At 38.0% G+C, this 25,055-nt stretch overlaps 1 protein-coding gene across 1 annotated transcript in view; it reads left to right on the top strand.

Annotated features, from left to right (window-relative positions):
- The window catches only part of Ppm1h (protein phosphatase, Mg2+/Mn2+ dependent 1H), a 273,222-nt gene that overhangs the window by 101,820 nt on the left and 146,347 nt on the right, over positions 1 to 25,055 (top strand). The window lies entirely within an intron of this gene.

The raw sequence follows: 25,055 nt of genomic DNA, 5'->3' as shown, positions 1-25,055 counted from the left end.
CACTATCACTATAAATAAATTCTGGTTTAGGAGTTAATATAATCTTTGGTGGTTTCAAAGAAGCCCCTTCTAGGTCTTGTGAAGGAAATGGTCTAGAAGCTTTTCATGAGGGCTAGAAATAACTCTAGCTGTTGGCTTGAAGCTCAGTTCTGACTTTGTCCCTTTCTTCCCCTTGCCTATTCATTATAGTTGGCCAGTTGAAGCGTGGCCTGACATTATTGAAAATTAATATTATTCCATTTGGCCAGAGCTTTTGTAGCCCATGGGTGGCCCTGTAGACTGTATGTCCTGCCACTGACAAACCACAAAGCACATCTCTCTGCTCCAGTTTCTGGAGAATAAAGCAGACATCCTCAGAAAGTTCTGAAGAAACTCTCAGAAAAAGGGTAAGGACTCATTAGCAGCCTGTCTATCAGCAGATTATTTAGTTCTGTGGAGAGGTGCACACTGGAAAAATCAGGAACATTGAATGAGATGGCAAAAATGTGACTGCTTATGCTAGTAATAGTATGGATATTTTTGTATAAAAAATTTACCAGATTTTAAAAGATCATGAAATCTCTTCTTAGTCTGAAAAACAGTGTTGCATTGCCTTTATGCTCAGAGAATAATGAGTACTGACATTTCATTAGTAGCAGGTCATTTTAGAGTTAAAAAAACACAGTGATTTATGGAATTCATCACTTATACTTGTTTTCAAGACTGAAGGAAGCATTTTGTTAGGCCTAGGTCCAAAAGGCCAGAGTCGAGGACCCTACTGGGCAGGACAGAATCATACTGGTTTAAGTACACAGACTCTGGAGTAAGATGGCTTAATGAACTTTACCTCTTATTAGCTGGTTAATGTTGAGATACTTATTCTTTAGGCCTTAGTTTTCTGTTCTATAAAAAGGAATATTAACAGTAGTAACTATCAAATGGTAGGAGGAAGTTGGTTGGAAATAGGGAATACAATAATCCTTGGAAAATGTTGAATCAGTGTCTTAATTGATAAATTCTTAGTAAGTGTTAGTGATTTTTATCCCAAGCATAGTCCTCCTCTGTCATTCTCTGTGGATAAGACTCACTGAATTTTGTGTTTTTATTCACTTGTGAGTGGAAGATTATATGATTCCTTTCATTCCTACTTGGCAAGATTATTTTGACAATTGAGTTTTATGGGAAAGGGCTCAGAAAGTGGGAAGCATTAATGATAATGGAATATGAGTGCAAGTGGCATAATGTTGCTCTTTCCTCTGATTTTCCTCTCCTGCCACTGGGATATAAAGTGATTTCCTTAAAAGTAAGTCAGTACAGACATTTGTCCCAAAACCAGTTGGTGAAGACATTTTTCCTTCTTGCAATTCCTCCTAGAAATGGAGTTAGGAGTAGTGTTTTAACTTCCTGTCCATAAGAACATGAAGCCAGTGTAATATGCACTTTAGGATAGAGCCCTGACCCTCCCCTGTGATGGTTCTGTGACTCTGGGATCCCTGTTCCCAGAGACAGCAACAAGGTGCTCAGCATCGTGGACATAACCTGGCTGTCCATTTCCTGCCTCAACCTCACACATTAAGCTTCTTGTTAGAGTTTAGGGTAAGAACTGTGCTGCTTTTTGTTTTTAATTGTGGTAAAAAATATATAACATAAAACTTACCATTTTAGCTGTTTTTAAGTGTATAGTTCAATAGCATTAAGAATGTTCACACGTTTGTGCCACCATCATCATCTAACTCCAGAACTTTTTCATCTTATCAGACTGAAATTCCATGTTCATCAGGCACTAACTCCCCCAATTCTTCCTTTAAGGGCCCTTGGCATCACCATTCTATTTTCTCTCTACATATTTGTACAGTCTGAATACTCAATGTAGGTAGAATAGTATCATATCTGTTCCTTTGTGTGAGACTTATTTTACTTAGGATAAAGTCTTCAAGATTCATTCATGTTATAACATGAGTCAGAATGTCCTTCTTAAGGCTGAGTAATAGTCTATCTTTTGATACTCCATCAAATTATGGAGTATTGATAATATACCATATTTTGAGCAATACCTATCCATTCATCTGTTAGTAGACATTTGACTTGCTTTCACCTTTTGCATATTTGGAAATCATGCTGTTCTGAATATAGGTGTTCTAAATATCTCTTTGAGTTATAAAATTTGGTTCTTTTGGATATATGCCTAGCAGTGGTATTGCTATATTATATGGAAATTCTGTTTAATTTTCCACACATCTGCACCATTTTACATTCCCCCCAATAATGCTCAGTGGTTCTAATTTCTCTGCATACTTGCTTACAATTGTCTATCAGTCTGTCTCTGTTTCTCTCTTATACTCCTAATGGATATGAGGTAGTATTTTATTGTACTTTTGACTTGTATTTCCCTAATGATTAGTGTTGTTGCACTTTTATATGCATTTTGACCCTTTGTACATGTAAAAATGCTAATTCCAGTCCTTTGCCCATTTTTTAATTGGGTTGTCTGTTTTGTTGTTGATTGGGTAGCTTCTTTAAAAGCTCACAAACCATGATCTAGTGTGCCAGATCCCTCATAGAGCACATGCTATGTACCAGGAAAAGATTCTAGAGATTCAGCAGGGAATAAAACAAACAAAAATTCCTACCAACAAGGAGCGTACACTTATTGAAAGAAACAAAATACAAAGTGTGCCAGATGGTAGACATTATGGATAAAAAAATAGAATGAGAAAATAGGGGTCCAGGAAGTATGAGGTGCCAGGAGTGGTCTATAGAAGGCATCACTAAGAATATGACATTTGTGCAAAGACCTGAAACAATAGCTCTTAGGAGAAAGAATGTTTTAATATTCTGGGCAAATGCAAAGATTGTGAGGCAGAAACAGGCCCCACATTCTCAGGAATGAGCAAGGAGGCCCTTGTGGTTGGAGCAGAGATAGAGGAAAGCTTGGATTGCAGCAGATGTCAGAAGGATCATGGGAGTGGAGTCCTGCAATCTAGCAGGACCGTGAAGGTCATCCTCAGGTCTTTGGCTTCTACTTTTCACTGAACAATTCACTAGAAGAGAATGCTAGATACACTGGCTAAAAGAGGGTGGTGTTTTCTCCATCTAGATGACATTCCCTTAAGAGTAAATCTCAAATATGGGGCACTAGGGCTATGGGCCTGAGTCTATTGTACAGTCAGGAACTATAGATACTGATAATGTACTGTGTTGTTAAAAAATCTAGAAGAAAGGGCCTAGGGTAAAATCCATTCATGGGAGACAACTGAGGCAGACTGCCCATTCCCCTGTGAATCCATTCTTTCATCCAACAAACATGCCTTGTATACTGAATCAGTATACTGAGCCCTGGTGATAAGGAGATGAACTCAGTACAGTTCCCAGCCTCCTATTGCTGGGAAAAAAAGAGGAGACAGTCTTTAAGCAGTGATACTGTCGTAGAGAGTGTTGATAGAGGTAAGAAACCCAGTTCTAAGGAATCCTAACTCAACTGGACACTGGTGGTTTAGGGAGCAGTGACAAAAGGACAGCTCAGATTAGGGATGGCTTTTGAAAGAAAGTGGCATTTGAGCTGTCGTCTTGAAAAGTGAATAGAAGGGCTAGGAGTGTAGTTCAGTGGCAGAACTCATGCCTAGTATGCACAAGGCCCTAGGTTCAATCCCCAGCACCACAAAAAGAAAAAAGTATTTAACGGTTTGCCAAGCAAATACAAGAAGCAGAGCATACCTATGCAGACAGGTTGGCATGAGAACATGTGAGGCATGTCTTCTAGTATTTGGGAGCACATGTGGTAAGGCTGAGGGTGGTAAGACAAGAACAGCAAGCAAGTGTCACAAGCAAGTATCAGATGCCATAATAAGCTGGGATTTTAACCAAATGATTTTAGACGAGGGCATGCTGAGTTGGGAAGGCCAGAAGCCCAAACCTGGAGGCTGAGATACCAGTTAGGAGGCTCTCATGCAGAAGTCCAGGTGAGCAATGAGGAGGACTAAGAGTAAGGCAATGATTAGAGTACAGGGCAGGCTCAGAGAGATGATAGGAGGCATAACAATTGAAATGACCGAAACCAACTGCTTGAGGCAGGGGGCATTGAGGATGGCAGGCTTCAGCCACTGTGTGCTAGGCCAGTGGAGCAGGTACAGGGTGAAATGTGAAGAGATGGGAAGAGGTAGTGACTTGAGCTTTTCATCTACTGATTCTACCTTTCTAGGTAGAAATGTTTTATAGGATGTTAGAAATAAAGGTCCGGACCTCAGGAGCGAGTTTAGGGAAATTTAGATTTCAAGAGTTACAAGTGCAAAGATTATAGTTGTAGGTGTAACTTATGTCACCAGAAAGAATATAGAAGTGAGACGATAAAAGTATAGAATAGACCTGGGCATGGTGGTACACCCCTGCATTCCCAGCACTTGAGAGACAGAAGCAGAAGGATGATGAGTTGAAGGCCAGCATGGGCTACATAGCAAGGCCCTGTCTCAAAAACTACAAACAAACAAAACCGAGTGTAGAATAAAAACCTGATGCCAGTGGTGTTCTAGAAGCTCCAAGAAGAGTTGTGAGTATGGAGGTAATTACACCACAGGCCACAGAAAATCAAGAAAGGTAAGGATGGAAAAAATGGGCACATACTATTATAAGCCAAAATGGAACAATAGAATAAATAACAGCATCAGTATCTCATCTGCAAACACAGTGAGCTGATGGGCACAAAGAATGGCAAAGCAGATAAATGAGCTCACTCCTAAATACAAATGCTAATTTCTCCTTCTTCCTTGACATCTTTGTCCCTAAATATGTGTGTGTGTGTGTTTCCACAAGATTTTTTTCATATATAATATTGCATTCATCTTCCTTACAGATTGAGGAAAGCCTAATTTTTTCTGCCAAATAACATGAAATTCACAACGAAAAGAGGAATTAACATAGGAATGTGTTGTTAAATATTTAGTGATGTGCAGAAGAATTTAGCAGAAGTGTGACTTTATATTTGATGGCTTTTTTTTTTTTTTTTTGGCAATACTGGGCACTGAACTCAAGGGCCACTTGCTGGACAAGCACTCTATCAGTTGATCCCCCTCTATCAAGCCACTCTACCACTTGAGTCTTTTTGCTTTTAATTTGTTTTTTAGATAGGGTCTTGTGCTTTTTCCTGGGCAGACCACCAGCCTCCTATCTCTGCTTCCTGAGTAGCTGGAATTATAGTTGTATACCAACATGCCCTGCCCTTGGTGACATTTCTGATGTTGGGTAGTAACAAGGTATCCTGGTAGCAATGAGGTGAGTTTTTAAAAATACAGATATTTATTATTTGGTATAAAGATTTTAAGGAAACCTTAAATCATCCCTCATGCAAATTCATAGAGAATTTAATACAAGTAATTTAATTTAATACAAGTAATCTTTCAGCCAAAAAAGACTTCTATTTTAAAACAAACCAACCTTTAAATTTTTTGTTGCATAAAATAATAAAACATTATGTTCTCCCTCTCTGACTTCAGTAATGTATGTAGTGAAGCACTGGCATTTCCTGTGTTTGGCTGAGATCTTGACATAAATAATAAGTGCCTTATTTTCTAAGAAAGAAACCACAAATTAATTTCAGTTTCTATCCACATATAAAGTAAAATGTCAGAAGTTACAGACGTCAAGTTTGAAAGAAGTCATAAAACTTAAAGGAATACAAATTTAAAAGTTTTAAAGTATTTGGCATGGTAGTATTATAGCCTGAAGAAATGCAAGGGGATATGGTTAAATTACTTTCCTTTCAACTACTCTATAATAGATCTAGGTTTTGTTTTGTTTTATTTTGAAACAGTCTTACTATATATCCCAGACCAGCTTTAAATTCACTGTGTATCCCAGGCTGGCTACATACAAAAGTTTCTGGTCATGGGAACATGCCTTCTAGTATTTTGGGGCCCATGTGGTCAGTTGGAGGAGAGTAAGACAAAAATAGCAGTTATCACACAACAAGGTTGCTCCAAGATCCTCTTCTCTCAGCCTCCTGAGTAGTGAGATTATAGACATGCTATCATGCCTGGCTTGTATTGGTTCTCAATTAAGAGTTTAGTGCTATACTTCACAAGATATAAGTAGAAAACTTCTCTTTGAGGAATAAGGAAGAGAAGTTTTGAGATCTCTGATGAAATGGATGTGAAATGTAGTAGAGAAAGATATTCTCCATGGCAAGTAAGGTAGAAACTTTCTTGTGCCTGGACCATTTTTAGTTAGTCTGTAGGTAAAAAACCATAGCCCACAGTTGGGCAGATAGGAAGTAAATACTCCATGGCAATATATAAACCTCTTGACATTTCTATGCCTCCAGTTAGTCATCTGGGGACATAGGGTGGATAGCCAGGAGAAAAGAAAATCTAAAATGCTAGCATTGCCAAAAGATACTTTTGTAAGATTGACCCTTAAGAAAGACGGTGTAAGCTTGTTGAGGAAAATGTCCCCAGTAGCCTCTTGCCTCCTGCTGTCCCTTTAATTAAATCAGACCAAAATTGGTGGGACTTAATCAGCATTACCAGATTTTGATTTGAAAAGTTTTAATTTATCATAGCAATTCCCATTCACATAAACATAGCTTTTTCAAGAGCTTTTGATTTTTATTTCCTAAGTATCTGTTCCTTCTAAGAATGAGATTAAAAGAGGGAAGATATCACCAGATGACTTCTCTATGGAAGGAGAAGGTTCACCCTTACAGGCATCTTATATCCTTAGTATTAAGATGTTCATATCCTTATGATGCTTGGATGGGAAATATTCAGGGTTTTGCGGTAGTCACCAGGGTATCTCCCCATCCTCCAGCTACATGTGATTCTGTGTTTGGAGCAGATTTTTGGCTTGAAACTACTTGTGGACACATGCTTTTCTTAACAGTGCCCTTATGTTGTTTAATTTACTCAAAACACTTCAAAGTGTGTGGTTTTAGTATCTATTAGTTCAGTGTCTAATTACAGTAACAGGAGACGGCCGTGTCAGTATCAGGGCCAAATTCATCAGCAGGGGAGAGGAAAGCTGATCATTTTTCTTAGCAGAGGACAGGGCAGCCCTGTGGGAATTCAAGGAAAATAGGAGCAAATTGAGGTGGGGGAAAGGTGAAGGGAAAAAGGGAAGGGGGCTATTTCAGTTCTGTACTGAAGATCTGCCATTCTTTCCACCCATTTTCTATAAAAAGGACTCTTTCATTCCAGAACATTAAGTGAAGGTTGCTTCTGGTTCTACAAAAACAGTCCTTCTGGAATACTTGGCACTCATCTGGCAGCTTGCTCCCTGCAATGATGTCCGTTATAAAAAGCAGTATGAGCAGCCTTTTATTCATCTGTGTTTACTCTAAATTTCCAGTCTTTATTCTGTGCCTGACAAGAACATATAAGCTTTTATTAAGAATTTTTTTAAAGCAGGAGGGCAATGGTTTCCTCCAAAATGCTTATTTCTTAGTTTCAGGGACAAAGAACTCTTGACAGTTTTTAAGGATGAATTTGCCACAAGGAATTGACAAGGCAGATGTCAGCCAGAATGACTTTAAAGTTCCTGCCTTACTGGGACCAGGTTTGAGCAAGATGTATGTAGTGACTGAGAACACAACTAAAACTTGGTTCTCTAATAGATTTCTCCACTGTGGCAGATCTTACAGCTAAAGGAAATGAATAGTGCTGAGATGGAAACTTCTTGCTTCACTTGTAACCTAACTGCCCACAAGCTTTAGGTGGGAAGAGCATGGGCAAGGGCAGTAGCTCTTGAGATTTTCTTTTCTGCTTTTTTTCCTTAAACATAACACTCAGCTTTTGTGTGCTGGATCCTGATCTTAGTACTCTGCCAATATTAGTTCACAATACATACATAAATATGTATTGTTGTTGTCTTTATTTTACTGATGAGGAAGTTGAGGCAAAGAGCCTGGAAGGTGTGGACCAGGCACTCTGGTCTCAGACTCTGGATTGTAACATGCTGCCTCTTTACCAATTAGCATTTGAGAAATATAGCATCTTTTAATGTTGATATATGTAATTCCAACAAATGTTTTCTCCTTTCCATTGTGATTTCTCTTTTCATTTCAGAGTTAGTTAGCGGTCTCCCCGGTGAACTTAGAAACTGGGTGGCAGCTGTTATTGACGCAGGTGAAGAATAGAATGGAAATGAAATTGTTCATCTTGTCCTTATGTAAGGATCCATATCTCTTGCTAAATTATAGAAAGACCATTACTTGCATAAACCATGGCAAAAAGAAAAAAGCTTCTGACCAAATTAACAATGAGTATCTGAGTTTAAATCCTGGCTCTACCACTGAGTAAATGTGTTACTTGCATATTCAAGTCACTTGATTGTTCCATACCTCAGTTTCCCCATCCTTAAGTCATGAATAATCATTTCCTCCTCACTGGGTTCAAATCATAAAAAGTTCTTAGAAGAGTGCCAGGCCTGTGACAAGTGTCTGATAGAGATTACCTGTTGTTGTTGTTACTATTCTAATGGTGATACTGGCAACTGTGTTTCAAAATTACTTTATAGTACTTCCATTTTGTTTTATGTTTTGTTTTTGTAACTAATTTCAGAAGTTGCTGATACATAAGATAATAGCTTGAGAATATTCCTGAAATAATTTGAGTCTAGAATAAACCGCAAAGCAACTTGTGACAAAACTGTTACAAACTTCATATCTTTCAGAAATAAGTACACATCTAATGGTGTTTTAACAAAATGTTGTGGTAACAAAAGCCTGCAGTCACAGCTACTCCACTGAGCCCAGGAGTTCAGGGCCAGCATAGGTCACACAGTGAGACCCCCATCTCTTTACATACATACATAGAGCTAAATTGTCACTCAAAACCAAAAGCATATCCTGCATCTTATTACCTCCCTCCTAAGAAGAAAATAGAATACTTATTGAAATATATAAAATTAAAGGTTTTTTCCCCCAGTAGGAGGCAAAATATCTGAGTAATTGGGTCAGAAAGAGAGGTATAATAAAAAGCACACTCTACTGTATGTGAAAAGTTCCAAGTAGACAAGAATATGGGTCCTAGAACGATTTTCATAAGGTTACTCAAATTTTCCCTGACCTCCCCCTTCCTCATGGGCCTTTTCTTCTTGCTTTCTGTGAGGATCAAATGAGAACTAGAGATTGAAAGTCCTATGGATAGAATGCATATGGCAGATTTTCTCAATTCTGAATTATCATGCTAGCTGTGATACTTTGAAAACAGGAGAATATGTCACCTCTATGTTTCTCCAATGGGAAATAATCAATCCTTTTTTTCTGTAGTTGGAATGGAGAAAGGAATTGCATTCTATGCTCATAGAGAACCTTTTATAAAATCAATGATGGAATTTGACATTTTTAATAGTCCTTTTATGTTGTTGATATGACCTTTCCATGGGCTATATAAATACCTAAATAGTTTATGAGATGAAGATGAATGAAGGAAGAAGATGAATGTCAAATAACAGAATACTTGTGTCTTATCAGAAGGCATCCAGGGACATGACTTCTTCCCTTAAGGCAACTATTTCTAGATTAGCAGTTTCTAAACCAGCAATTAAGAACATTTTTAATTTAATGTGTTTATTCATTTATTGAAATATAACTGCATATCCATATAGCAGATACATATTTTTTAAATATAAAAAAATTAATTTTTCATAATTTAAAGGCAATATTTTAAAATAACAGCCAAAAGTTACATGGTATTAATGTATGCCAGGTGTTCTGAGTGTTTTTCCACAGTAATTCTTTTGTTGTCTTGCTAAGAGACAAACTTCCTGTTACCATTCATTAACTGATGTCTCAAGGCACAATTCATCATTAACAATAGCAAGTGTAATTCCCTATTTCAACTGTCTCTTTGAGTGGTTTGGCTTTTTGGGGCTAGAGACAATTATTGTCAGATAGAACTATATTGTCATTACTAGAAGTAAAAAATGCCTGAATTGACATGTTCTTAGTTACTCATGTTTTCTATCTTCAGTTTCTTTGTAGAAAAACATTTTAAACCTATTATCTTCTCTGTGACGGATAATTTAGTTAAAACATTAGTAATATAATCCACCATGCCACTTAGCTGGGGACATGAGGATTCCGTAATGGGTCGCAATATACCAAAGTCTGTGCATGCCACCTGAAAGTCCCACTTACTTCCTGGCAAGTTTAAACACAAAACCTTCATTTCTACCACGTGAGGGCGCCAGTGTCAGTCTCTGTGAGAAATACTATTAAAGCTGAAGTTCTCCACTTTTAGGTGAAAAATAGGAAAGAATTTCGAATGTTTCTCTTTTGTGCAGACCGCTTGCTCCCTTTCCCCCATTTGTGCTCTCCCTGAGGAGCAGGGCTCAAGCATTCTGAGGCAGTGGGGAGGGATGGAGTTTGAAGACCTTTATAACTCTGTGTAGTGAATGAAAAGACAAAACCTTCACTCTGAAAGCTGGGATAGCAGCTCACCCTTGGCGTTCTGTGTTTCCTGCCTTGTATCTCAGTGTTTCTGTTGGGCTGTGGAAGAAATGTCTGAGGGTGTGTCTACCCTCCTCCCCCACCTCCCCCACACACACACTTCTTTGCCAGTACTCCACAAGGAGGGCGTAGGCACCTTGGTGCCTCTCAGATGGCTCTTGCTGACTTTGTGTGTCTGAATTGCCCAGAATTAAAGCCCACATGAGATGCTCCTGTTTTAATGGGACTAAAATGTAAACTGGTGATTTTTTACATCTTTGGTTAGCTGTGCAATAAACTGTGCCTGCAGCTGAATGAACAACTGCTTGTGTCTGAAATTGTTTTAGCTCCTTATTCAGTGGATAAATTTCTGTTTGAAGCAGAGTTTGTTTGTTGAAAGGCCCAAGGACCCCTTCCTAAGTAGAACTCCTTAAATTCCAACATTATACATGATGGTGAAAATCGGGAAAAGAAATTTTAAGTGATTTAATTAAAAGTAGTTTCTAGAACTTTTAAGAAAAGAGAATGTAACATTGGCTCTACTTTACAAAAACCCTAAAACAAACAAACAAAAACCGATGAACTTTAAAACTCCTATTATCACTTCTAGAATCTTCTTTATCGGACTGTCAATGTATTCCTAAAAGACAAGATTGCATGTGTTGTGGACTGCATATAAGACTGATCTTGTTGATAAATGAAATAATTTAGAAGATAGCTAGAAACCTGCTTATTTTAAAATTTTATGTATTTGTATTTATTTTCTTTAAATTTCTTGGTGAACCATATATGATTTCTGCCAAATTTGTTTGATAAGCTAGGAAAGAGCTTGATTTTGTTTTTCTTAAAGCACACATTTAACTCGTGTTTACCTGGAGTAAAAACAGGGTAAACATTTGTTAAACTATAATATTAGTGATTTTTAAATTCTTAATGTCAAGAGCATGTTGTTTCTTTAGATTTGAAGGGTCTGATTGTTCAGGTGTAGAACTTTGCTTCTGAGCAGGAGAGTAATGTCAGACCACTGCCTAAGAGGTGGAGCCAACAACTGAGCGCCAGGTCATGCATAGAGTCACCACTGGCCAGCTTCTAGCACAGAATGATGCAAGCAGCACTAAGGTGCTCAAGGCCACAGAATCACCACCTACTTCCAGGTCTCACATTTTTTGTGGCACATGGGTTTGAACTAAGGGCCACACACTTGCTAGGCAAGTGTACTACCACCCGAGTCACACCCAGTCCTTCTGCTTTTTAGCTTTTGAGATAGGGTTTCACAGCAACTTTGCCCAGGCTTGCCTCCAATAGCAATTCTCCACTTCCAAGTAACTGGTATTACATGTGTGTACCACCATGTGCAGCTTGTCCTCTTTTTTTTTTTTTGAAGACCTAGATTCCACATATGAAAAAAATATATGATTTTTGTCTTTCTGAGTCTGGGTTACCTCACTTAGCATGATCTCTAGTTCATCAATTTCTCTACAAATAACCTAATTTTATTCTTCTTTATGGCTGAATAATATTCCATTGTGTATACATACCACATTTTCGTTATCCATTCATTTGTTGACAGGCACCTAGGCTGATTCTTTATTTTAGATATTGTAAATTTGTTGCAGTAAGTATGGGTGTACAGGTATCTCTATTGTATGATGACCTACATTCCTTTAGATACATGCCCAGGAGTGATTACCCAACTTTTTTTTTTTTTTAAGGTAATGATAAAGCAAGTTTATTTTAGTAAAATGCTAACTGAAGGATCTGGGTGGTTGTGTATAATTCTTTCAACTTTCTTTTTTTCTTTATTCATATTGTGCATACAATGTTTGGGTCATTTCTCCCCCCCTCCCCCAACCCCCTCCCTTATCACCCACCCCACCCCACCCCCCCTCCTCCCCCACCCCCTCGATACCAAACAGAAACTATTTTGTCCTTATCTCTAATTTTGTTGAAGAGAGAGTAGAAACAATAATAGGAAGGACCAAGGGTTTTGCTTGTTGAGATAAGGATAGCTATACAGGGAGTTGACTCGCATTGCTTTCCTGTACATGTGTGTTACCTTCTAGGTTAATTCTTCTTTTTTTTTTTTTCTTTTATTATTCATATGTGCATACAAGGCTTGGTTCATTTCTCCCCCCTGCCCCCACCCCCTCCCTTACCACCCACTCCACCCTCTCCCGCTCCCCCCCCCCAATACCCAGCAGAAACTATTTTCCCCTTATCTCTAATTTTGTTGTAGAGACAGTATAAGCATTAATAGGAAGGAACAAGGGGTTTTGCTGGTTGAGATAAGGATAGCTATACAGGGCATTGACTCACATTGATTTCCTGTGCGTGGGTGTTACCTTCTAGGTTAATTCTTTTTGATCTAACCTTTTCTCTAGTACCTGTTCCCCTTTTCCTATTGGCCTCAGTTGCTTTTAAGGTATCTGCTTTAGTTTCTCTGCATTAAGGGCAACAAATGCTAGCTAGTTTTTTAGGTGTCTTACCTATCCTCACCCCTCCCTTGTGTGCTCTCGCATTTATCATGTGCTCATAGTCCAATCCACTTGTTGTGTTTGCCCTTGATCTAATGTCCACATATGAGGGAGAACATACGATTTTTGGTCTTTTGGGCCAGGCTAACCTCACTCAGAATGATGTTCTCCAGTTCCATACATTTACCAGCGAATGATAACATTTCGTTCTTCTTCATGGCTGCATAGAATTCCATTGTGTATAGATACCACATTTTCTTAATCCATTCGTCTGTGCTGGGGCATCTTGGCTGTTTCCATAACTTGGCTATTGTGAATAGTGCTGCAATAAACATGGATGTGCAGGTGCCTCTGGAGTAACAGTCTTTTGGGTATATCCCCAAGAGTGGTATTACTGGATCAAATGGTAGATCGATGTCCAGCTTTTTAAGTAGCCTCCAAATTTTTTTCCAGAGTGGTTGTACTAGTTTACATTCCCACCAACAGTGTAAGAGGGTTCCTTTTTCCCTGCATCCTCGCCAACACCTGTTGTTGGCGGTGTTGCTGATGATGGCTATTCTAACAGGGGTGAGGTGGAATCTTAGCGTGGTTTTAATTTGCATTTCCTTTATTGCTAGAGATGGTGAGCATTTTTTCATGTGTTTTCTGGCCATTTGAATTTCTTCTTTTGAGAAAGTTCTGTTTAGTTCACATGCCCAGTTCTTTATTGGTTCATTAGTTTTGGGAGAATTTAGTTTTTTAAGTTCCCTGTATATTCTGGTTATCAGTCCTTTGTCTGATGTATAATTGGCAAATATTTTCTCCCACTCTGTGGGTGTTCTCTTCAGTTTAGAGACCATTTCTTTTGATGAACAGAAGCTTTTTAGTTTTATGAGGTCCCATTTATCTATGCTATGTCTTAGTTGCTGTGCTGCTGGGGTTTCATTGAGAAAGTTCTTACCTATACCTACTAACTCCAGAGTATTTCCTACTCTTTCTTGTATCAACTTAAGAGTTTGGGGTCTGATATTAAGATCCTTGATCCATTTTGAGTTAATCTTGGTATAGGGTGATATACATGGATCTAGTTTCAGTTTTTTGCAGACTGCTAACCAGTTTTCCCAGCAGTTTTTGTTGAAGAGGCTGCTATTTCTCCATCGTATATTTTTAGCTCCTTTGTCAAAGATAAGTTGCTCATAGTTGTGTGGCTTCATATCTGGATCCTCTATTCTGTTCCACTGGTCTTCATGTCTGTTTTTGTGCCAGTACCATGCTGTTTTTATTGTTATTGCTTTGTCATATAGTTTGAAGTCAGGTATTGTGATACCTCCTGCATTGTTCTTTTGACTGAGTATTGCCTTGGCTATTCGTGGCCTCTTGTGTTTCCATATAAATTTCACAGTAGATTTTTCAATCTCTTTAATGAATGTCATTGGAATTTTGATGGGAATTGCATTAAACATGTAGATTACTTTGGGGAGTATCGACATTTTTACTATGTTGATTCTACCAATCCATGAGCATGGGAGATCTCTCCACTTTCTATAGTCTTCCTCAGTCTCTTTCTTCAGAAGTGTATAGTTTTCCTTGTAGAGGTCTTTCACATCTTTTGTTAGGTTTACACCTAGGTATTTGATTTTGTTTGAGGCTATTGTAAATGGAATTGTTTTCATACATTCTTTTTCCATTTGCTCATTGTTAGTGTATAGAAATGCTAATGATTTTTCTATGTTGATTTTATATCCTGCTACCTTGCTATAGCTATTGATGATGTCTAGAAGCTTCTGAGTAGAGTTTTTTGGGTCTTTAAGGTATAGGATCATGTCGTCTGCAAATAGGGATATTTTGACAGTTTCTTTACCTATTTGTATTCCTTTTATTCCTTCTTCTTGCCTAATTGCTCTGGCTAGGAATTCCAGTACTATGTTGAATAGGAGTGGAGATAGTGGGCATCCTTGTCTGGTTCCTGATTTTAGAGGGAATGGTTTTAATTTTTCTCCGTTAAGTATAATGCTGGCTGTAGGTTTGTCATATATAGCTTTTATAATGTTGAGGAACTTTCCTTCTATTCCTAGTTTTCTTAGAGCTTTTATCATGAAATGATGTTGGATCTTATCAAAGGCTTTTTCTGCATCTATTGAGATGATCAAGTGGTTTTTGTCTTTGCTTCTGTTAATGTGGTTTATTACGTTTATTGATTTTCGTATGTTGAACCACCCCTGCATCCCTGGGATGAAGCCTACCTGGTCGTGGTGAATAATCTTTTTGATGTGTTGCTGAATTCGATTTGCCATTATTTTGTTGAGGATTTTTGCATCAATGTTCATTAAGGAGATTGGCCTATAGTTCTCCTTTTTGGAGGTGTCTTTGCCTGGTTTTGGGATAAGTGTAATACTGGCTTCATAAAATGTGTTTGGCAGTTTTCCTTCCCTTTCTATTTCATGGAACAGTTTAAGGAAGGTTGGTATCAGTTCTTCTTTAAAGGTCTGATAGAATTCAGCAGAGAATCCATCAGGTCCTGGACTTTTCTTTTTGGGGAGACTCTTGATTGCTACTTCAATTTCATTCTGTGTTATAGGTCTATTCAGGTGATTAATTTCCTCTTGGTTCAGTTTTGGATGATCATATGTATCTAGAAATCTGTCCATTTCTTTTAGATTTTCAAATTTATTTGAATATAGGTTCTCAAAGTAGTCTTTGATGATTTCCTGGACTTCCATGGTGTTTGTTGTTATCTCCCCTTTTGCATTCCTGATTCTACTAATTTGGGTTTTTTCTCTCCTCATTTTAGTCAGGTTTGCCAGGGGTCTATCGATCTTGTTTATTTTTTCAAAGAACCAACTTTTTGTTTCATTAATTCTTTGTATGGTTTTTTTGGTTTCTATTTCGTTGATTTCAGCTCTTATTTTTATTATTTCTCTCCTTCTATTTGTTTTGGGATTTGCTTGTTCTTGTTTTTCTAGGAGTTTGAGATGTATCATTAGGTCATTGATTTGGGATCTTTCAATCTTTTTAATATATGCACTCATGGCTATAAACTTTCCTCTCAAGACTGCCTTAGCTGTGTCCCATAGGTTCCGGTAGGTTGTGTTTTCATTTTCATTGACTTCCAGGAACATTTTAATTTCCTCTTTTATTGCATCGATGATCCATTCTTCATTAAGTAATGAGTTATTTAGTTTCCAGCTGTTTGCATGTTTTTTGTCTTTACTTTTGTTGTTGAGTTCTACTTTTACTGCATTGTGGTCAGATAGTATGCATGGTATTATTTCTATTTTCTTATATTTGCTGAGGCTTGCTTTGTGCCCTAGGATATGATCTATTTTGGAGAAGGTTCCATGGGCTGCTGAGAAGAATGTATATTGTGTAGAGGTTGGATGAAATGTTCTGTAGACATCTACTAGGTCCACTTGATCTATTGCATATTTTAGATCTTGGATTTCTTTATTGAGTTTTTGTTTGGATGACCTATCTATTGATGCTAATGGAGTGTTAAAGTCTCCCACAACCACTGTGTTGGCGTTTATATATGCTTTTAGGTCTTTCAGGGTATGTTTGATGAAATTGGGTGCGTTGACATTGGGTGCATACAGATTGATGATTATTATTTCCTTTTGGTCTATTTCCCCTTTTATTAGTATGGAATGTCCTTCTTTATCTCGTTTGATCAATGTAGGTTTGAAGTCTACTTTGTCAGAGATAAGTATTGCTACTCCTGCTTGTTTTCGGGGGCCATTGGCTTGGTAAATCTTCTTCCAGCCTTTCATCCTAAGCATATGCTTATTTCTGTCGGTGAGATGAGTCTCCTGTAAGCAACAAATTGTTGGATCTTCTTTTTTAATCCATTTTGTCAAACGGTGTCTTTTGATGGGTGAATTAAGTCCATTAACATTAAGTGTTAGTACTGATAGGTATGTGGTGATTCCTGCCATTTAGTTATCTTAGTTGTTTGGAGGTTTGATTGTGTGTACCTAACTTGATGTTACTCTCTACTGTCTTGCTTTTTCTTATCCTGTGGTTTGGTGCTGCCTGCCTTTTCATGGTTAAGTTGGGTGTCACTTTCTGTGTGCAGGATCCCTTGCAGAATCTTTTGTAATGGTGGCTTTGTGGTCACATATTGTTTTAGTTTCTGCTTATCATGGAAGACTTTTATTGCTCCATCTATTTTGAATGATAGCTTTGCTGGGTAGAGTATCCTGGGGTTGAAGTTATTTTCATTCAGTGCCCAGAAGATCTCACCCCACGCTCTTCTTGCTTTTAATGTTTCTGTTGAGAAGTCTGCTGTGATTTTGATGGGTTTACCTTTGTATTTTACTTGTTTTTTCTCTCTTACAGCCTTCAATATTCTTTCCTTAGTTTCTGAACTTGTTGTTTTAATGATGATATGTCGTGGAGTAGTTCTATTTTGATCTGGTCTGTTTGGTGTCCTGGAGGCCTCTTGCATGTGTATGGGAATATCTTTCTCTAGATTTGGGAAATTTTCCGTTATTATTTTGTTGAATATATTACGCATTCCCTTCGCTTGCACCTCTTCTCCTTCTTCGATGCCCATGATTCTCAAGTTTGGTCTTTTGATGGAGTCAGTGAGTTCTTGCATTTTCTTTTCACAGGTCTTGAGTTGTTTAATTAATAGTTCTTCAGTTTTTCCTTTAATTACCATTTCATCTTCAAGTTCTGAGATTCTGTCTTCTGTTTGTTCTATTCTGCTGGATTGGCCTTCCGTTTTGTTTTGCAGTTCTGTTTCGTTCTTTTTTCTGAGGTTTTCCATATCCTGGCTGTTTTCTTCTTTATTGTTGTCTATTTTTGTCCTGAGTTCATTTATCCATTTATTCATTGTGTTCTCTCTTTCACTTTGGTGTTTATACAGTGCTTCTATGGTTTCCTTTATTTCTTCTTTTGCTTTTTCAAATTCTCTATTTTTATTGTCTTGGAATTTCTTGAGTGTCTCCTGTACATTTTGGTTGACCCTATCCAGTATCATCTCTATAAAATTCTCATTGAGTACTTGTAGTATGTCTTCTTTTAAATTATTCTTGTGGGCTTCATTGGGTCCTTTGGCATAGTTTATCTTCATTTTGTTGGAGTCTGGATCTGAGTTTCTGTTCTCTTCATTCCCCTCTGGTTCCTGTACTAATTTTTTGCTGTGGGGAAACTGGTTTCCTTGTTTTTTCTGTCTTCCTGTCATTGTCCTTGGTGTTGTTACTGTCCCTGTACTGTGTGCAATTAAGTATTTTCTAGCTTGTAATAATAACAATGGTAATATTGAGAATGGAAGAGTGAGCTGAGATGGAAAGCAAGAAGTTAAAGAAAAGGGGAAAACAAATATACAGACAAGAGGGAGAAAGCAGAAGAAGGTATCAGACAAGAGAGTTTCAAAGGTATAAACAGGGAGTGTTAGTGTAGTAATCGACAGTAAGCTGAACAAACAATAGAGAGACAGAGAGAGGATTGAAAATCAAATATAAAAAAATAAAAAATAAGTATATGAAAGTAATATCTATTTATAAAAATGAATTAAAATAAAATGGAAAATAGAAAATTAAAAAACAAAAAACAAAAAACAAAAAACCAAAAACTTCCAAGTTTATATGCAATGCAGTTTCAGTCTTAATAATTTGGATGTCCGTCTCAATCTCCAGTCCTGGAGTTGGTGCCTCAGATGTTGTTCTGTAGTTGTCTCATCAAAGGGGATGCATAAAGTAGAACAAAACTACACACTCACACACACACAGAGGATTAAAAAAAAAAAAAAAACCCCACCAAGTGTCCCCAGTTCAAATGCAATACAGTTTCAGTAAGTTTTTCGGCTTGCAGGTGTAATTCGGTTGTTCTCTCATCAAAGGTAGGGAGAAAAAGAAAAAAAAGCGTCTGGAGGCAGTTCTGAGAGTGGTATCTGCAACTGTGGCTTGCCTGCCTGCTGCTCTCAGCCTGTAGCTGGCGGCGTTATTTATGCAGGTCTCTGGGGTGAGCTTAGCACTCACCTGGTCCCACAGGCTTTGTTTGCTCAGAGTTCTCCTGTGCGGGGGAGGGGGGCCTCTGCTACAGGCTTTTCCCTTTCCAAGCACTGGGAAAGGCGACACTGCCCCGCGTTGTCAGGCCTGCGTGTTTATTTACAGTTCACGTGGGAAGTGGGTCTTCCCTCCTCTCACAAGCGTCCCGCTCCTGGTTGCTGGGCGCGCCCTGCTCCCGCCAGAGCCTCTCCGGCCCGCCCGGCTCGTTTATTTACAGTCCCGGGAAGGAGACCCTTCCCCCAATCTTCAGCGCTCAGGGCGCCCCACCCTCTTTCCAGCGTCTTAACTGTTCTTATTGCTTAGTACTCAGTTTCTCTTTTTTTCCCGGGTGGAGGTCAGTCTGTCCAGGGGGCTATGCTGCTCTGGCCCAGGCTTGTCTGTGGGGGAACCGCGGTACCGCGAAGCTCACCTGGTCCGCGTCTTCCCAAGCCGTATGGGCGCCGGCCACTGGCGGCCCTGGGGGCCTCCTCGGTTCTCCGTTTAACGTGAAGTGGAGATTCTCTGTGCCGGCTGGAGGTGTGGAGGAGTCAAAGTTATGCCTTTTCTCGGTGATTATGCCTGCAAAGTGTGTCTCCAGCGTCTCTCCAAGATTTCACTATAGGAGGGTCGCTTTCTGCTTCCTACCTCTAGCCACCATCTTGGAATTTTCGGTTAATTCTTCTTGATCTAACCTTCTCTCTAGTTCCTGGTCCCCTTCTTCTATTGGCCTCAGTTGCTTTTAAGGTATCTGCTTTAGTTTCTCTACGTTGAGGGCAACAAATGCTATCTAGTTTTTTCAGGTGTCTTACCTATCCTCATTATCTCCCTTGTGTGCTCTCGCTTTTATCTTGTGATCAAAGTCCAGTCACCTTGTTGTGTTTGCCCTTGATCTAATGTCCACATATGAGGGAGAACATATGATTTTTGGTCTTTTGGGCCAGGCTAACCTCACTCAGAATGATGTTCTCCAATTCCATCCATTTACCAGCGAATGATAACATTTCGTTCTTCTTCATGGCTGCATAAAATTCCATTGTGTATAAATACCACATTTTCTTGATCCATTCATCAGTAGTGGGGCATCTTGGCTGTTTCCATAACTTGGCTATTGTGAATAGTGCCACAATAAACATGGGTGTGCAAGTGCCTCTGGAGTAACCTGTGTCACAGTCTTTTGAGTATAGCCCCAAAAGTGGTATTGCTGGACCATATGGTAGATCAATGTTTAGCTTTTTAAGTAGCCTCCAAATTTTTTTTCCAGAGTGGTTGTACTAGTTTACATTCCCACCAACAGTGTAAGAGGGTTCCTTTTTCCCCACAACCTCACCAACACCTGTTGTTGGTGGTTTGCTAATGGTGGCTATTCTAACAGGGGTGAGGTGGAATCTTAGTGTGGTTTTAATTTGCATTTCCTTTATGGCTAGAGATGGTGAGCATTTTTTCATTTGTTTTTTGGCCATTTGAATTTCTTCTTTTGAGAAAGTTCTGTTTAGTTCACTTGCCCATTTCTTTATTGGTTCATTAATTTGGGGAGAATTTAGTTTTTTTTAAGTGTCCTATATATTCTGGTTATCAGTCCTTTGTCTGATGTGTAGCTGGCAAATATTTTCTCCCACTCTGTGGGTGGTCTCTTCAGTTTAGAGACCATTTCTTTTGTTGAGCAGAAGCTTTTTAGTTTTATGAAATCCCATTTATCTATGCTATCTCTTAGTTGCTGTGCTGCTGGGGTTTCATTGAGAAAGTTCTTACCTATACCTACTAATTCCAGAGTATTTCCTACTCTTTCATGTATCAACTTTAGAGTTTGTGGTCTGATATATAGATCCTTGATCCATTTTGAGTTAATATTGGTATAGAGTGATATACATGGATCTAGTTTCAGTTTTTTGCAGACTGCTAACCAGTTTTCCCAGCAGTTTTTGTTGAAGAGGCTATCTTTTCTCCATTGTATATTTTTAGCGCCTTTGTCAAAGACAAGTTGGTTATAGTTGAGTGGCTTCATATTTGGGTCCTCTGTTCTGTTCCACTGGTCTTCATGTCTGTTTTTATGCTAGTACATGCTGTTTTTATTGTTATTGCTTTGTAATATAGTTTGATGTCAGGTATCGTGATACCTCCAGCATTGTTCTTTTGACTGAGTATTGCCTTGGCTATTCGTGGCCTCCTGTGTTTCCATATAAATTTAACGGTACATTTTTCAATCTCTTTAATGAATGTCATTGGAATTTTGATGGGAATTGCATTAAACATGTAGATTACTTTCGGGAGTATAGACATTTTTACTGTTGATTCTACCAATCCATGAGCATGGGAGATCTCTCCACTTTCTATAGTCTTCCTCAATCTCTTTCTTCAGAAGTTTATAGTTTTCCTTGTAGAGGTTGTTCACATCCTTTGTTAGGTTTACACCTAGGTATTTGATTTTTTTGAGGCTATTGTAAATGGAATTGTTTTCATATATTCTTTCTCAGTTTGTTCATTATTAGTGTATAGAAATGCTAATGATTTTTCTATGTTAATTTTATATCCTGCTACTTTGTTATAGCTATTGATGGTGTCTAGGAGCTTTTGAGTAGAGTTTTTTGGGTCTTTAAGGTATAGGATCATGTCGTCTGCAAATAGGGATATTTTGACAGTTTCTTTACCTATTTGTATTCCTTTTATTCCTTCTTCTTGCCTAATTGCTCTGGCTAGGAATTCCAGTACTATGTTGAATAGGAGTGGAGATAGTAGGCATCCTTGTCTAGTTCCTGATTTTAGAAGGAATGGTTTCAGTTTTTCTCCATTAAGTATAATGCTGGCTGTAGGTTTGTCATAATAGCTTTTATAATGTTGAGGTACTTTCCTTCTGTTCCTAATTTTCTTAGAGCTTTTATCATGAAATGGTGTTGGAGCTTATCAAAGGCTTTTTCTGCATCTCTTGAGATGATCAAGTGGTTTTTGTCTTTGCTTCTGTTAATGTGGTTTATTACGTGTATTGATTTTTGTATGTTGAACCACCCCTGCATTCCTGGGATGAAGCCTACTTGGTCGTGGTGAATGATCTTTTTGATGTGTTGTTGAATTCTGTTTGCCATTATTTTATTGAGAATTTTTGCATCAATGTTCATTAAGGAGATTGGCCTATAGTTCTCCATTTTGGGGGTGTCTTTGCCTGGTTTGGGGATAAGTGTAATACTGGCTTCATAAAATGTGTTAGGCAGTTTTCCTTTCCTTTCTATTTTGTGGAACAGTTTAAGGAGCATTGGTATCAGTTCTTCTTTAAAGGTCTGATAGAATTCAGCAGAGAATCCATCAGGTCCTGGACTTTTCGTTTTTGGGAGACTCTTGATTGCTGCTTCAATTTCGTTTTGTGTTATAGATCTATTCAGGTGATTAATATCCTCTTGGTTCAGTTTTGGATGATCATATGTGTCTAGAAATCTGTCCATTTCTTTAAGGTTTTCAAGTTTATTTGAATATAGGTTCTAGAAGTAGTCTCTGATGATTTCCTGGCTTCGATGGTGTTTGATTTTATCTCCCCTTTTGCATTCCTGATTCTACTAATGTGGGTTTTTTTCTCTCCTCATTTTAGTCAGGTTTGCTAGGGGTCTGTCAATCTTGTTTATATTTTCAAAGAACCAACTTTTTGTTTCATTGATTCTTTGTACGGTTTTTTTGGTTTCTATTTCATTTTTTTTGGTTTCTATTTCATTGATTTCAGCTCTTATTTTTATTATTTCTCTCCTTCTATTTGTTTTGGGATTTGCTTGTTCTTGTTTTTCTAGGAGTTTGAGATGTATCATTAGGTCATTGATTTGGGATCTTTCAGTCTTTTTAATATATCCACTCATGGCTGTAAACTTTCCTCTCAGGACTGCCTTTGTTGTGTCCCATAGGTTCCGGTAGGTTGTGTTTTCATTTTCATTGACTTCCAGGAACTTTTTAATTTCCTCTTTTATTTCATCTATGACCCTTTGTTCATTAAGTAATGAGTTATTCAGTTTCCAGCTGTTGGCATGTTTTTTGTGTTTACTTTTGTTGTTGAGTTCTAGTTTTATTGCATTGTGATCAGATTTCTGTTTTCTTGTATTTGGTGAGGCTTGCTTTGTGCCCTAGGATATGATCTATTTTGGAGAAGGTTCCATGGGCTGCTGAAAAGAATGTATATTGTGTAGAAGTTGGATGAAATGTTCTGTAGACATCATGTGGGACCATTTGATCTATTGTATATTTTAGATCTAGGATTTCTTTATTGATTTTTTTGTTTGGATGACCTATCTATTGATGATAATGGGGTTTTGAAGTCTCCCACAAGCACTGTGTTGGAGTTAATATATGCTTTTAAGTCTTTCAGGGTATGTTTGATGAAATTGGGTGTGTTAACATTGGGTGCATATAGGTTGATAATTATTATTTCCATTTGGCCTATTTCCCCTTTTATTAGTATGGAATGTCCTTCTTTATCTCATTTGATCAATGAAGGTTTGAAGTCTACTTAGTCAGAAATTAGTATTGCTACTCCTGCCTGTTTTTGGGGGCCATTGGCTTGGTAAATCTTCTTCCAGCCTTTCATCCTAAGCCTATGCTTATTTCTGTCGGTGAGATGGGTCTCCTGTAAGCAACAAATTGTTGGATCTTCCTTTTTAATCCATTTCATGAAACGGTGCTTTTTCATGGGGGAATTAAGTCCATTAACATTAAGTGTTAGTACTGATAGGTATGTGGTGATTCCTGTCATTTAGTTGTCTTAGTTGTTTGAAGGTTTGATTGTGTGTACCTAAGTTGAGGTTACTCTCTACTTTCTTGTTTTTTCTTTTCCTGCAGTTTGGTGCTGCCTGCCCTTTCATGATTATGTTGGATTTCACTTTCTGTGTGCAGAATCCCTTGAAGAATCTTTTGTAGTGGTGGCTTTGTGGTCACATATTGTTTTAGTGTCTGCTTATCATGGAAGACTTTTATTGCTCCATCTATTTTGAATGATAGTTTTGCTGGGTAGAGTCTCCTGGGGTAGAAGTTATTTTCAGTACCCAGAAGATCTCACCCCATGCTCTTCTTGCTTTTAATGTTTCTGTTGGGAAGTCTGCTGTGATTTTTGTGGATTTATCTTTGTATGTGATTTGTTTTTTCTCTCTTACAGCCTTCAATATTCTTTCCCTAGTTTCTGAACTTGTTGTTTTAATGATGATATGTGGTGGGGTAGTTCTATTTTCATGTGGTCTGTTTGGTGTTCTAGAGGCCTCTTGCATCTGTATGGGAACAGATTTTTCTAGATTTGGGAAATTTTCTGTTATTTTGTTGAATATATTACGCATTCCCTTTGCTTGCACCTCTTCTCCTTCTTCAATGCCCATGATTCTCAGGTTTGGTCTTTTGATGGAGTCAGTGAATTCTTGCATTTTCTTTTCACAGGTCTTGAGTTGTTTAATAGTTCTTTGGTTTCTCCTTTAATTACCATTTCATCTTTGAGTTCTGAGATTCTGTGTTCTGTTTGTTCTATTCTGCTGGATTGGCCCTCCATTTTGTTTTGCAATTCTGTTTTGTTCTTTTTTCTGAGGTTTTCCGTATCCTGAGTTTCTTCCTCTTTAATGTTGTCTGTTTTCGTCCTGAGTTCATTTATCTCTTTATTAATCGTGTTCTTTGTTTGACCCTGGTGTTTATACAGTGCTTCTATTATTTCTTTTATTTCTTCTTTTGCTTTTTCAAATTCTCTATTTTTGTTGTCTTGGAATTTCTTGAGTGTCTCCTGTACATTTTGTTTGACCATATCTGGTATCATCTCTATAAAATTCTCATTGAGTACCTGTAGTATTTCTTCTTTTAGGTTGTTCTTGTGGCCTTCATTGGGTTCTTTGGCATAGTTGATCTTCATTTTGCTGGAGTCTGGATCTGAGTATCTGTTTTCTTCATTTCCCTCTGGTTCCTGTACTAATTTTTTGCTGTGGGGAAACTGTTTTCCCTGTTTTTTCTGTCTTCCTGTCATTGCCCTTGGTGTTGTTATTGTCCCTGTACTGTGTGCAATTAAGTATTTTCTAGCTTGTAATAATAACACTGGTGATATTTAAAATGGAAGGGTGAGAGGAGATGGAAAGCAAAGAAGTTAAAGAAAAATAGAAAAACAAACAAGTAGAAGAAAACAAACAAAGAAACAAACAAAAAAGTTTCAAAGATATAAACAGGGAGAGATAGTGTACTAATCAACAGTAAGCTGAACAGGCATTAGAGAGACAGAGAGAG

Source organism: Castor canadensis, chromosome 8 (assembly GCF_047511655.1).
Source record: "Castor canadensis chromosome 8, mCasCan1.hap1v2, whole genome shotgun sequence".
In the NCBI taxonomy this organism is placed as follows: Eukaryota; Metazoa; Chordata; class Mammalia; order Rodentia; family Castoridae; genus Castor; species Castor canadensis.
Note: the sequence above shows the minus strand (reverse complement) of the source record. Positions and strands in the feature narration are given on the sequence as shown.